We start from the raw sequence: 13,767 nt of genomic DNA on the forward strand, positions 1-13,767 counted from the left end.
AGCCCAAGATAAATGCCAATTTTATTATGTCAAAAGGCACATCTTACAGCTTCTCAGAGACAAACTATGGCAATAACTTCAGGATTGTTAATGGGGAATTGTTAAGAACACTGCTGTATTGGTTATCGGCTATTGAACAATGAACTACTACAAAATTTAGTAGCTTAAAATAACAACCATTTATTTAGCTTGAAAGTCTATGCTTTAGCAAGTTGAGTTCATCTAGGAGGTTCTTCTGTTGGTCTTGCTTGGACTCCCTCACATATTTGTAGCCTGCTGCACATGAGCAGGGAGGCTCTGCTTCTGGGGTGTACCTGGCTGTCATCTGGCATGGTGGAGGTGGTTGGGACATTTGTCTCTCATCATCCAGCAGGCTAGCTTGGCCTTACACATGGCGTAACCTTAGGGCTCCAGAAGACCAAGAACAGAAGCTGTGAGGTATCTTGAGGCTTAGTCTTAGAACTCATATATGGTCACTTCCTCCAAATTCTATTGGCTGAAGCAAGTCACATGGCCAACCCAGATTCAAGGGATGAAATAGGAAACAGACTCCGCCTTTTGGTGGGAGGAGCTGCCCATCAAGCAGACTAACCATTCACTTCAGCTTCACCAGGGCATTTTCTCCCTGTGAGCAAGCCATAGGGCAGACAGCAGTCAGAAGGCTGCTGGGACAGCCTGAAAGCAAAGCCAGGGATGCTGCATAATGGTGATGGCTAATGGCTACAGGCTCTAAAAGTTTGGGATGTCTGTATAGAATATAGGTTCATTAGGCAAACTAAACATTTGTGGTCTTTCAGGGCACCTAGTCCCATGGAAAGTAGCCATTGCCAATGTTCATCTTTGGAACGTTATATTTTCTTCCCTATTTTGTCCCACAAATCTCTTTCCTTCCCTCTTTCCCCCCCACTGGGTCATTCTGCAGCAAATGAGAACAGGCTCATCCCTTAGGCACAACAAGCATATAATGCCAGGACCCATGATACTTTTTGGACTCTAGGAAAATATTTTAGCTGCTCTTAAAATTAGAAGAAAAACAAATGAACTAGTAAAATTGAAGAAAATGTTTTAATTTTTTTCTCACATCAGAAAACAATGACATTTTTAGGATTCCAAAATATATTATGGTGACAGGAGATCTGTGACAATTCAGATGTTCTCTTTATTGCCCGCTGGACCCAAGGGCTGCTGATTTTGTGCCTGTTGGTAGTTCAGTCAGTTACCAGAGGATTGCAGACTCATCATGGTGTCTCCAGAGTGGATCAGCCATGGCACAGGAATTCTTGACTTCACTTAAGTAAATGGCACTTGTGAGCCCAGCAGGCTTTCTCCACTGAGAGCTGTGATCAATTCTGCAGTATGGAAAAGCAATAATGAGCTTAACAGTGTTAAATCAGGAATAAAGGAGGTTTCAGGATGAGAGGAAAACCTGCATATTGTCTTATTTTTAATAACTTTTCCTATACATTAATATTATCTCTTTATTGTTGTTGTTGTTTTACAAATGAGGAATTCTCTGGGTTGAAGCAAATTGCCTAAGATTACACAGCTCAGTAGCACAGCCTTCGTTTAAACCAAGGTCTCATCCTCTATAGACCTTGCTCTTAACTATTAAAAGACAGTTAACATTTACTGAGCATTCAGCTACCAGGTACTCTGCCAGACACTGCTTAATTATGTCATTCAGCTCTGCAATTATCTTCAGTTAAACAACTCTGCAGTAAAAAAGAGCCCCATACAATATAAGCTTTTTTTTTTTTTCTTGCTCACATAACAATCAAAGGGAAAACTTTTTAATCATTCAGTGATTCAAGAACCTTGTGGCTTCGACCTTGGGGCCCCATTCCACAGCTTAGGGCCTCGCTGTTAGTTGCAACCAGCAGGCAGAAGAATAAAGCATGTGGAGCTCAAGCTCTCTCTAGAAGTGTTACCTGAAAACAGCACTTGGCATTGTGATTTAAAAAAATAACATGCAGGGATTTCGTGCGTATACTTGTGTAATGCAAGCAGACAATTAGAAACGCAGGGTACTTTGCGGTTACACAATTTGCCTTGGGGTTGTTTTTTTTTTTTTTGGCTACACCAGGACTGTATCCTCAAATCTGAAAGCATGTAAGTGAGGACTTCTGGTTTAGGAATGTTCAGAGACTATTTTCTGCTTTTCCTCACTCCCTGAACATAGATATAAAAATCTAACTTTCTTAGCACTTATCGGTGATATAAAATAAAAGGTGATGTGGCATAATCAAAGGTGCTTCAACACTAGAATGTTGGTCATTCTAATCTATTCCACAATGGAGCCATGGAGGAAATCCTCTATACTCTTTCAGTAGAAAATTACGGACAAAAGGTGAAATGCATTGAAAAACTGAACTTAGGTGTAGAAAGCACATCTTCTTCACTGGAGAAGTCAATATTGTAGAGCAGGGGTGGTGAATAGCCAGCCCATCAACTGTATAAGGCCCATGAAATGGTTTGTTCTGGCCCTGACAAGGCAGTAGGGGAGAGTTAATTAAATGTTTGACCAAATACAGCAGACTAATTTTTAATATATATATTTTTATTGACCTCAGAGAGGAATGGGGGAGAGAGAGGAGAGGGAAAGGAAGGAAAGAAGGAGGAAAGGAAGGAAGGAAGAGAAAGAGAGAGAAATATCAATGATGAAAGAAAATCATTGATAGGTTGCCTCCTGCACATGTTACACTAGGGATCAAGTTCACAACCTAGGCATGTGCCCTGTCTGGGTTTCAAATCGTGACCTCCTGGTTCATAAGTTGACACTCAACTACTGAGCTGTGCTGGTTGGGCCAGCAGACTAAATTTAAGTTGATAATTTTGTATGGCTCTCAATTATGTTATAAATTCACAAATGATCCTTATCAGAAAAAACATTCCGCATCCCTGTCATAGAGATGCCAATTCGTCCTAAAATGGTCTATAGATTCAATGTAATTCCAGTCAAAATTCTAGTGGCCATCTGTGGGCCATGCCATACTGATCAAACATTATATGGCCATTTTCCTTTCCTTCCTTTTCCTTGTAGGGGCAGCATGCCCAGGGTCCAGTGTCAGGGAAGCCAGTAAATATATATAAATACATGAATACACAGACACAGAAATCAATTAACAAAATGGGTTACATGCATGACAAGGTATTGCACAAAATAGAAAACACAAATGGCCAGTCAACATAAGGAAAAGTGCCAGGTTCCATAAGTAATCAGAAGGGAAAAAAATGCAGTTTAAATTCGCAAGGAGACTTAATCTCACATCACTGCACCGCTCTCTTAATACTGAAACTGGAAAGTTGCTTCAAGATTTCAGTGTTTGATTTTTTGTACTTTGGAAACACTGTTTTTAAACCCAGTCTTGTCAAGTGGAAGGTTTTCACAAACTGGGCTGACATCTCCAGAGGCCTTTGCATTGAATCAGATTCTGTAGGGCATTCAGCTCCTCTCCCACATTTTAAACATCAACAGTTATGTTGTGTTGTTGTTTTTTAAGTATTGCCATCTGCAGCCATCCTGGGCATTCCTTTCTAGAACGTGTTTTCAGTAGAATTACCAGATAAGAGAGCTATCCCTTTGAAGAAGGACAGCTTTTATAAAGAGAGAGCCCTTCATGTCAAGAGAATGACCCTTTCTTAGGTGCTTGGCAGAGCAGTCTCACAGGCCCTCCTTCTCAGGAGGCCGAGGAGGCATTACCCTCTCCTCACAGAGATGGTGCTCATCAACTCCCAGCTGTCTGCCAAGTGCTTAGACTTCCCTAAAGGGTTGGGGAAGGCCAGGGTTTTTTCTGTGTGGAGTACATGAAACTAATGTCAGGGGCCAGCAGGTTGACTGAGCTCAGAAATCAATTAGTTCTTTCCTGAGAGCATATGAATTACGTTCCTTCCTGTGACTTTTAACTCATCACTGAAGAATGCAAATGCTTTTGGGCTATCCCAACGAGGAGAAGATAGCTAGAATGATCATCTCCCCTGCCTCCACTGGTGGAGTTAGAGGGAAACTAGCTGAAGATATCTCCTCATGCTGAACAGAGAGGCACCTGAGGCTGGACAAGGATCTCCTTTCCCCTGCTGTGGTCTCCAGCTTCTTTGTTTCTGCAGGAACTCAGCTTTGTTCAGTTGCCTTGAAGGGACCTGTAAAACTTGACTCTTAGGAGAGGCAGATGCATATGTCAGGGTGCCAATGTATTCATTTACAAGAATTTTAATAAACTAACAAAAACTATAATCCCCATGCTCCATATAAGGTTCGCCTTTTCTGATATCTGAACACCTATGAAGCAGAATTCGCAGTCAGAATGCTATTTGGCACACATGGAAGAATCAAGGGTGTCTGAGGAGTCTTCAGATATTCTTCTCTTGACTTCAGTTTGACCCCAAGACACTTTGGAAAGTCTGATAAAATTAATAGGGCATTTGCTTTTGAAAAATGCATACACTTCGAGGGCTTTGTGAACTCTTAATGCTGATCGCTAAGCTGAGCCATGGTGAGTCTTGTTATCAAGTCTAACTTTTAAGAAGTTAAAAAGCATAAACTCGCATTCAACTATCAAATGAACACATATCAAAGGTTTTTTCAACTCACTCATTAATGAGGACATCTATAAGATGGTGAAACTGTTCTCCAAGAGTATTTCAGGTTAAATACATATTGCCTTTTTCTTTCAACAAGACTGAGTTCTAGAGACAAAATTGGTTAACGTCCTTTTCAGCAATAGATTATAAACTTCAGGGTTATCTTTGCTTCAGGGACAGAAATCACTGCATCATATACAAGTTTAACATGTATAACTTCACAGAGTCTGAGCTTTAATTTATAAATACCAAATAGCTAAATCAACCAATGGTGTATTCTTGTAGGAAAATAAATCACCTTTAGGTGGGGCCATTAAACACAGCTTCAGTATGCCACCGAGAGCCCTTGGAGTCATGCTTTTGGACTTCTGCCACACGATGAATAATTTTTTCTTAATTGCTTCAGATAGCCTACTGAGTTCACATTTCTAGAGCCTAACATATGGCCAAAATTTCTATTTGTCCCCTTTCCACCTCTGAATGTTGGCACATTCTTCATCTTGAATTGTCAGCTCAAAACTCATGCTCAGAGATGCCTTCCCAGATCTCATTGTTCATGCATGCATTCTTCCAGTACTTTCCATCTCAGCACTCCTATAATCTCCCTTGCGGCATTTACCGTCTTCCGTAATCACATGGTCTCCAGCTTCTTTGTTTCTATACAGGAGCTCAGCTTTGTTTGTCTTTTTACATGTGTATTGACTCCTGTACTGAAATGCAAGTACAAAGGTTCAAGGAAATAGAACTAGTTTATCTAACTCTGCTTCCTCAGAGCCTAAAGTAGTGCTTGGCACATAGTAAGGTAGATGCTTAATAAATATCGGCATCCAGGGTGGATGAGTGGATGGATGCATGCTCATATTTATATTAGCTAGATCCTATGAAAGACATCCTGGAGGTTTTGCTATTTGGCCTGCCCTTTTAAAGGCTCTAAGAAAAATATCCCTCTTATCCACTCACATATATTGATATTACTGATTAATTTATTATTGCTATCATATCACTTCTGGCCTAGAACACTTTCTTTCATTCAAAGCAAGTCTAAATGCATTACAGGAATTTTGGGCCTTGTTGTCTGTCTTGGAGAATACCCTCACTGTGGCCCATTTATCATAATACCTTCCCTAATAGTTTTTTCCCTCAAATTGTAACCTGTCTTTTCCTCCACCAGCCCTGGAGGGGGGGAAAAAGAAAGGGAAGAGTCAACATGAAGAGGGAGCCAGCAGGGAAAGAGACTTATTCAGGAATGAGGAACTGGAATGAAAAATCACAAAAAGAAGAAGCAATATCTTGGCCTCAGAACCTTTTCTACAATTTCCTTGTTCATTTTTTCTCCTTCCCTTTTTCCTGGCAATTTCACGTCTACCCAAATGCTATAGTTGTTGACCACCCAGTGTGCCTGGTGCACTGTCATATAAATGGACTTGTCAGGTAGCACTCATCTCTCCTGCAAACCAGCTTGCCCTCTTCATAAGGTCTCTGACAACCCATTTACCCTGCTACTCCTCAAAATGAAACTGACTCTTGAAGACATATGATGTACCAAATCATAACAGACTTTCTGACAGGTCAGCATATAATCTAGAACAATGTTTTTGAACTTGAGCAGGCATCAGATCTCCTGGAGTACTTGTTAAAAACACAAATTTCTAGTTCCCAACCCAGTGTCTGATTCAGTAGTTCTGATCCAAGAACTTGCACTTCTCACAAGTTCCCAAGAGGATGCCAGTGCTGTGTTCACATACAGAGAATTACTGATATTGAAGACATAGTCAAGAGATAATCTCAACAACATCCCTCCCTCAATTTACCCAGCTACCCCTTAAAACCTCTCTATATCTGCACTACTGTTTCCTTCTTTCCAAATCTAACTTCCTTATCTGCCCACTTCACTCTGAATTCCATGGTGTATTTTCTGGCGTATAAGACGACCCCCTAATTATTATAGTTAAAACATAGGTTTAGGCCTATATTCGCTGTATAAGACTACTCCCCCCTTCAAAGAAAAGACTTACTTTGCCGTCAAGATCTGCAGGTAATTTTTGTGCAATTTTGGTCTTTTGCCCCTGATTTTCAGGTGACTTTTTTTTGTTTCAAAAGTCGTCTTATATGCCGGAAAATACGGTACTCACAGGCTCTTCCACAGCCAGTTACTGACACAAACATTTTTTTTATTTTATATATTTTTAAAAATAAATTTAATTGTTTTTTTTACAGAGAGGAAGAGAAAGGGATAGAGAGCTAGAAACATTGACCAGCTGCCTTCTGCACACCTCCTACTGAGGACATGCCCACAACCAATATACATGTACATGCCCTTGACCGGAATCAAACCTGGGACTTCTCAGTCCTCAGACCGACGCTCGCTCTATCCACTGAGCCAAACCAGTTTTGGCTGACACAATTATTTTAAAGCTAGAAGGAAGCTTTGGGATAATCTCTTTCTCAATCGGTCAATTTCACCACTACTGATCTTTGGGCCACATAACCCATTGCCGTGGGGAACTGGGCATTATAGGACATGTAGCAGCATCCCTGGCCTGCACCAACCAGATGCCAGTACCACACCCCTCATTGGGACAAACAAAAATGTCTCCAGACATTGCCAGATGTCCCCTGGGAGCCAAACCACCCCTGGTTGAGAGCTACTCTTGTCAACTGAATCTTTAATCTCTCCCTACCTGTTGGGGTTTAAGGATGAAAATTCATTGCATCTCCTCCTGAGTTTGGTCCAACTGGGAAGTAAAAGTGAAGTTCAGAAACACTAAGATCATGTTGTCCCTTCATTTTGGCTAAAGCTGGCCCCGGCCTCCTCGTAGGAAAGAATGGAGAGGTTTAGGTTGTTCGTGATTGACAATAACTGAGGAAGTCCATGTCAATCACAGGATGAGCAGAGAGTAACTGTATAAACACCAGGTGGCCTTACAGTGGCCTAATGAAGGTGTGAAGTGTTCTCAACCCTGAATACCTCCTGGGGAGTTTAAATATATATATATATATATATTGAATGCTACACCCAACCTCAGACCAATTAAGTAATTTCTGATCAAATGAGGCCAAAGCATAAGAAATTTTGAAGAGCTCCCAAAGTGATTCTAATGCGAACCCAGGGTGGAGAGATGCTGCTTAATTAAATAGACTGAGAAGATTTAGTCCTTTATTGGGTTTTCCTTGTGGGCACTGAGGAGACAACAGCCTGATGCAAGGTCTCCCAGTAAGTTCCTAAAGACTTTCCCAGCCAACTGATCTTCAGAATTCTGCTGATGTGTTAAGTTACATAAACTGATTACGAAGAACATAAATTATTTACAGGCTTCAGAGGAAGCTTTCTGGGAGAACTTATCATCTAAGCCAAGACCTTGAAGGTTTGTGAAAAGGGGCTAGAGTTTGTGATTAATGGGCCCAAGGCTGCAGCCTTTTAATGTGTTGGGGAAGAGGTCCCAGGGCAGGATATAGAGATGGCTATAAACTAGTAGGTACACAGAACTTCAAGGGGTTTAAATTTTTATCCTGAGAGACACTAAAGAGCTCTTTGCAGTCAAGTGGCATGGTCATATTTAAATTCTTGGGATCAGTACTCAGCCTATTTTGTGGAATTTTTATAGAATGAGGGGTGAGGAGTGGATAGAAGAAGGGAAACTGGCTAGAAGTCATAAAAATTACTAGCCAGAGAGGGAAGACCAGAACTTAGTACCAAATTGGCTATTGGATAGAGAGAGGGGAAGAGGAATGTCTCAAGAATTAGTCCTTATTTCCTGCCTTGGTAACATGGGAGAAAATGGCACCATCCCTTAAGATCAGACCATTGAAGGGGTAGGAGTTTGGGGATGGTAACGATGAGTTCAGTTTTGTACTTGCTAAGTTTAAAGTGTGGGTGGGTCATCCAGGAGGCAGTTGACCCAGATTGTTTCCGACATCCCAGGAAGCCATCAGTCTTTGGCAAATCAGGACAGTTGGACAACCTGGCTGTTGCCCATGTGATCAGCTCTCAGAAGAGAGAAGTAAGGCTGGGGCATAAGTATAAATGTTGTCAATAAATAGATGGTATGTGTGAATGTGCATGTTTGAACATGCATGCAGGTGCACATATGTTCATGACTAGGAAGAAACACACCAAAATGATGTGAACAGCACATATTTCTCAGTAGCTAAATAGCAAGCTTCTAATGTTCAAAATTTTTCTTAATCTACCTTGAGAATATGCTACTTTTGTAATAAGGAAAAAAGAAAACACTAGCTTAAAATAGACACACAATTTTTAATATCCGTGCCAATGTTCTATATTTGCTTAGAACTTTTTAGTGCCTATCTAAAAATTCAGAATTGAAATAACTATTTTTAAAAATCCCAGCGGATTTTCCTGGTGATAGGCAAGCATATCCTATTTTTGTATAGTGACATTATACAAAGTTAGGAAATAGACTTCAGATCAGTTTGTCTTATCTCCTCTTGAATTCCAGTATTTATTTTGGCTTAAAATAACTTGGCAATACAGCAATTTGCTTAGTGACATGAGTTCAAACAGAGAAGGCAGGTGTCTTTCTATACTTTCATTCATTTTCTAAACTGAGTTTATTTTATTTCACATTTCTGCATTGTTCATTCTATAATTATAGTCCACACTACACGGTGTTAAGTATACAAAGAAGCAGCATCTAGCTTCTTTGCAAAACATGTGTTTCATCAGCTATTTTTTAAAAATAAGTGATTCAGGCCTGGCCAGAGTAGCTCAGTGGTTAAGCGTTAACCTATGAACCAGGAGGTCATGATTTAATTCCTGGTCAGGGCACATGCCTTGGTTGTGGGCTAAATACCCAGTAGGGGGGAAGCAGGAAGCAGCCAATCAATAATTCTCTCTCATCACTGATGTTTCTTTCTCTCTCTCCTGTCTTTCCTGGAATCAATAAAAATGAATATTAAAAACATTATAAAAAAGATATGTTTAATATAATTATATTAAAAACATATAACTGATCTAGGAATTATGACAGCAACCCCACACGAAAGTGGGGAAGAGAAGCCTATATGTGTTTCCTAGACTCTGTGGGATCTTGTCCAGCAGCGCTGGGATTTTAAAGTCTGGGACACCTTAGAATCATATGATAGAGATCCGGAGAGGAGGAATGATGTGGATGGGATCACATGGCTCATCAAAAGCCAAATCGAGACTTGAATCTGGACCTACAGAAGAGAAAAGAGCATTGAGTCATTATTGTGCACCTATTGTATGCCAGGAACTAGCCGAGTAGTTCCTTACATTTGGTCCACTCTAATCCACACAACAAAGTTACGAAGTTGCCAAAGAAGGAAACTGAAACTCAAGAAGTTAAACAGGCTCCTCAAAACTCACAGACCTCAAGGACAGAGCCTGAAGCCTAGGTCTGGGTGACTCAACAGTCCATCTGATACCTCCTGGAGGTTCCTTTTGTCAGGCCACACTACCTTCCTGAGATCATTTGTTCTGATGCTTGGCTCTAGGAGGATCAGGTTTGACTACTGTTGTCAAAGCAAAAGGAAACAAAATGAATGATTTGTTTATCCATTTTTCTCTGTGACTGAAGGATGATGGGAGAAGAGAAATGTTAAGGACATTCTTGCAACTTAATATCACTCATCACATTTCAGGTGGAGTTGCCCTTGAAGGGAATAGCCAGGAAAGAGTAACTCAAGGATTTTAGTGAGCTTGTTGTAAAATCCTGGAGAGCCCTAGAGTCTTTTAAATCTCTTGGGAGCATCTTGCATTTATGTGGGAGAGACCTTGTATTGGCAAAAATGAGACAACACTTTAAACAATTCTTTCTTGCTTTACTTAATCCAAAATCAGAGATGCCTAAAAACTCTCTTTTGCTCATCTGCCTATTTTGTATGTACTGTGTCTATTTCCAAATGTTTCCCCCACATTTTCTCTTCAGAGATTCATCTAAGAGGTAGACAGGACATGAATTATCATTCTGATTTTACAGGTGAGGAAACTGAGACACAGATTAAGTAATTTGCAGAGGATATCACAGAAAGCTAGTGAAGGTTGGAAGAGAAAGTTGGGGAAAACATTTATTGTTTAGAACAGTTTACAATATTTTGATTACCCATTCCTATGAAAAGCACCTTCAACATCTGTATATCTTATTAATTACACATCTTTACTATTGCACTAATATGGTGTATATATACTTTGTTCCATACAATAGTGAACTTTTTAAAAGATGTGATTAAAATGAATACACATGGAAGTGCTGATATTTTCTTTCTTTACCCCTGTCATGCACACGCCAGGATGTGATGAATTCCTACCCTCTAGTATCCAGGTCTTTGTGTATTTTCCTCCCCTGAGGTTGAGCAGAACCTATGACCTCCTAACCAATTGGATGGCAAAGGTGATAGGATATCCTTCTAGAGATCATGTTACAGCATAAGGCAAAGGTGAAGATGCAGTTAAGATCCCTAATAGTCAGCACTGAATTACTCAAAGGGGAGATGAGCGTGGTGGTTCTGACCTAGTCAGGCAAGCCCTCTGAAAGAGGAGCTACACCTTCTCTCCATCAGAGACTTCAAGCATCAGAGACCCTATCTTTCTGTTGCTGGCTTTTAAGAAACAAGCTGCCATGCATTCTACAGGCACACGCTTTGCTTGAAAAGAGAGCTTGAAAGCAGACCTTTTCCTAGTCAAGTCTCCAGATGACAGTGCACCTCTCCAGCACCCACATTTCAGCCCTGTGGCCTGCTGAGCAGAGCTGAGCGGTGTCTGGACTCCTGATCCAGAGACTGAGAGAAAATGAACATGTGTTCCCTAAGCTACTATGTTGTGGTGATTTATGACACAGCAAGAGAAAACTCACACACCAGATGAGTGGATAAAAAACTACCACATTTACATCATGAAATACTACTCTGCTGTAATATGGAAGAAAAATTTACCCTTTGTGGTAGCATGGATGGACCTGGAGAACATTATGCTAAGTGAAATAAGCCAATCAGAGGAAGGCAAATACCATACCGTTTCACTTACATGTGGAATTTAATGAACAAACAGAACTACCAAGCAAAATAGAGACAGACTTATAGAGAGCAGGCAGACAGCTCTGGTGGGGGACACATGCATTGAGCAAAAGAGGAAAGACAGGAAACTCATACACCAGTGGATGATCTTTTGCACCCCCTTGGTTTTGCATAACTTATTTTATAGTAAAAGCAATTTGAACACTTTTCAAGTGCTCTGCTCAGCATTTTACCTACAAAATCTCCTTTGATCCTCAAAACCTTATGGAATTGGTACATTTGTACCTATTTTGGGGATGAGGAAACAAATTCAGCAACTTGCCATAGGTCCCACAGTCAGAAATGAAAGGCAAGGGATTTGAACTTCAACTTGGTGCTGAGAATAAAGCCATTTCTTCTAGCTTCTCTTCTTCTGTTGCCTCCAGGCGACCCTGTGGTATGCTACAATATAAAATTAATTCCACACTCCTTTATTTGTTCACCCATTCACTCACTATTGACTGCAGGCAACATGTTCTGATAAGTCTTGAAAACTAAAGCTGCCCTGCCCTTGAGAAAATTTTGGCTTAGAGAATGACCACAAAACCTCTTCAAATACTACTCTGGCAGTGTCTTCATCTGCCATTTTTTTTAGGACGGAGCTAACAACCTGCTCTCTTAAGAGGAAAAGCTGAGACATTGTTTTCTACTCTGTTTCAATCAGGATTCTGGCAGAGCATTTAATGAGGGACCACTACAGAGGTGAAACAAGAGATGGGAAGGTGCCCAAGAACTAATAGTAGGAAGCTTTTATCAGCTCAGATCTAAAGGCATGAGGAGAAAAGAAAACAAACAAACAAACAAAAAAACAACTATAAAAACCACCTTCTCCTCTCTGCCCAGGAGTTTTGCCTATAAGGAAAAGCAGTACTGCTAGCTGGTTTTATCTGGTTTGGCTCAGTGATAGAGCATTGGCCTGTGGACTGAAGGGTCCCAGGTTCAATTCTGGCCAAGGGCACGTACATAGGTTGCAGGCTCAATCCCTGGCCCTGATCAGGGTGCATACAGGAAGCAATCAGTCCATGTGTCTCTCTCTTTGATGTTTCTCTCCCTCTTCCTTCCTCTCTGAAATCAATAAAAATATATTAACAACAGCAAAATACAGTACTGCGAAGAGCTCAGTATAGCAGAGAGGGAAACAAGGTAAATGTCCCCTTAATAAGAAGTCAGCTCTTAGCTGGCCTTCCTACTAGGTTTTCTTAATGTCATTCACACTCTCCTGAATGCTTTTAGTTCTGCACTCATGCATTGTATGGCCTGTGTCTCTTACGTGGCAACAGTGAATCCTGTGTGCAGCAACATGCTTATGCATGAGAAGGTGTCTGTGTGAGGACCATCTATCAGGATCCTGAAGATTTCAAACTGTTGAATGATTCTATATTAATGGAGCGTGGAGTCCTGGGAGGCAATTCGATATGACCTCCCTTTATGCTATTATATTATGATGAGCTGAAGTGGAACAACTTACCAAAAACTACTGCTTTTCATGAATCAGTTAGTCCCCTGGACACAGCTATCCTAGCAGCTGTTGTCCCAGATTCCAGATCATACAAATCCATCTCTGACCAAACCCAGGAACAGAGTACAATAGAAAAATTCTTTTTTTTAAAGAAGAGTGTGCATATGTGGGATATAATGATCAACATAATGTGATGAACAAGAATAGATTCAGAGACGAATGGTAGGGGAGGTGGGGTTAGTGTGTAACCAAAGGACTTATATGCATGCATATTAGCATATCCAGTAGACACAGGCACTGGGGTGGTGGGGGCTTGCTGGGGATGAGAATGGCTGGGTGAGGGGAGTCAATTGGGGGGAAAGGATATATGTAAAACTTTAGACAATTAAAAAAAAAAAGAGTGTGAATGACATTAAGAAAACCTAGTAGAAAGGCCATGCAAAAGTCCTCTCTCACTAGAAAGCAGCAGACAACTAGGCAACTACCCTCGAGAAAAATTTGGATTAGAGAATGACCACAAAACCTCTTTTGCTTAAGAGGACTTTTGTGAGAGAGGACTTTTGCATAACCAGAATGGCAGGCAGTTAACCAGCACTTATTTCTGTCTTTGATTGGACCTCCTTGGGCGTGTCCCAGAGCTCAGTACCAATCTATTTCAGTCTCGCTTCCTTCAATAGTCAAGTGGAAATAACAGT

The 13,767-nt window shown here is 40.7% G+C and overlaps 1 protein-coding gene across 4 annotated transcripts in view; it reads left to right on the forward strand.

The window, feature by feature from the left end:
* The window catches only part of CPNE4 (copine 4), a 325,568-nt gene that overhangs the window by 243,978 nt on the left and 67,823 nt on the right, over nt 1-13,767 (forward strand). The window lies entirely within an intron of this gene.

The sequence above is a fragment of the Pipistrellus kuhlii genome, unplaced genomic scaffold (genome assembly GCF_014108245.1).
Source record: "Pipistrellus kuhlii isolate mPipKuh1 unplaced genomic scaffold, mPipKuh1.p scaffold_m20_p_11, whole genome shotgun sequence".
NCBI lineage: Eukaryota > Metazoa > Chordata > Mammalia > Chiroptera > Vespertilionidae > Pipistrellus > Pipistrellus kuhlii.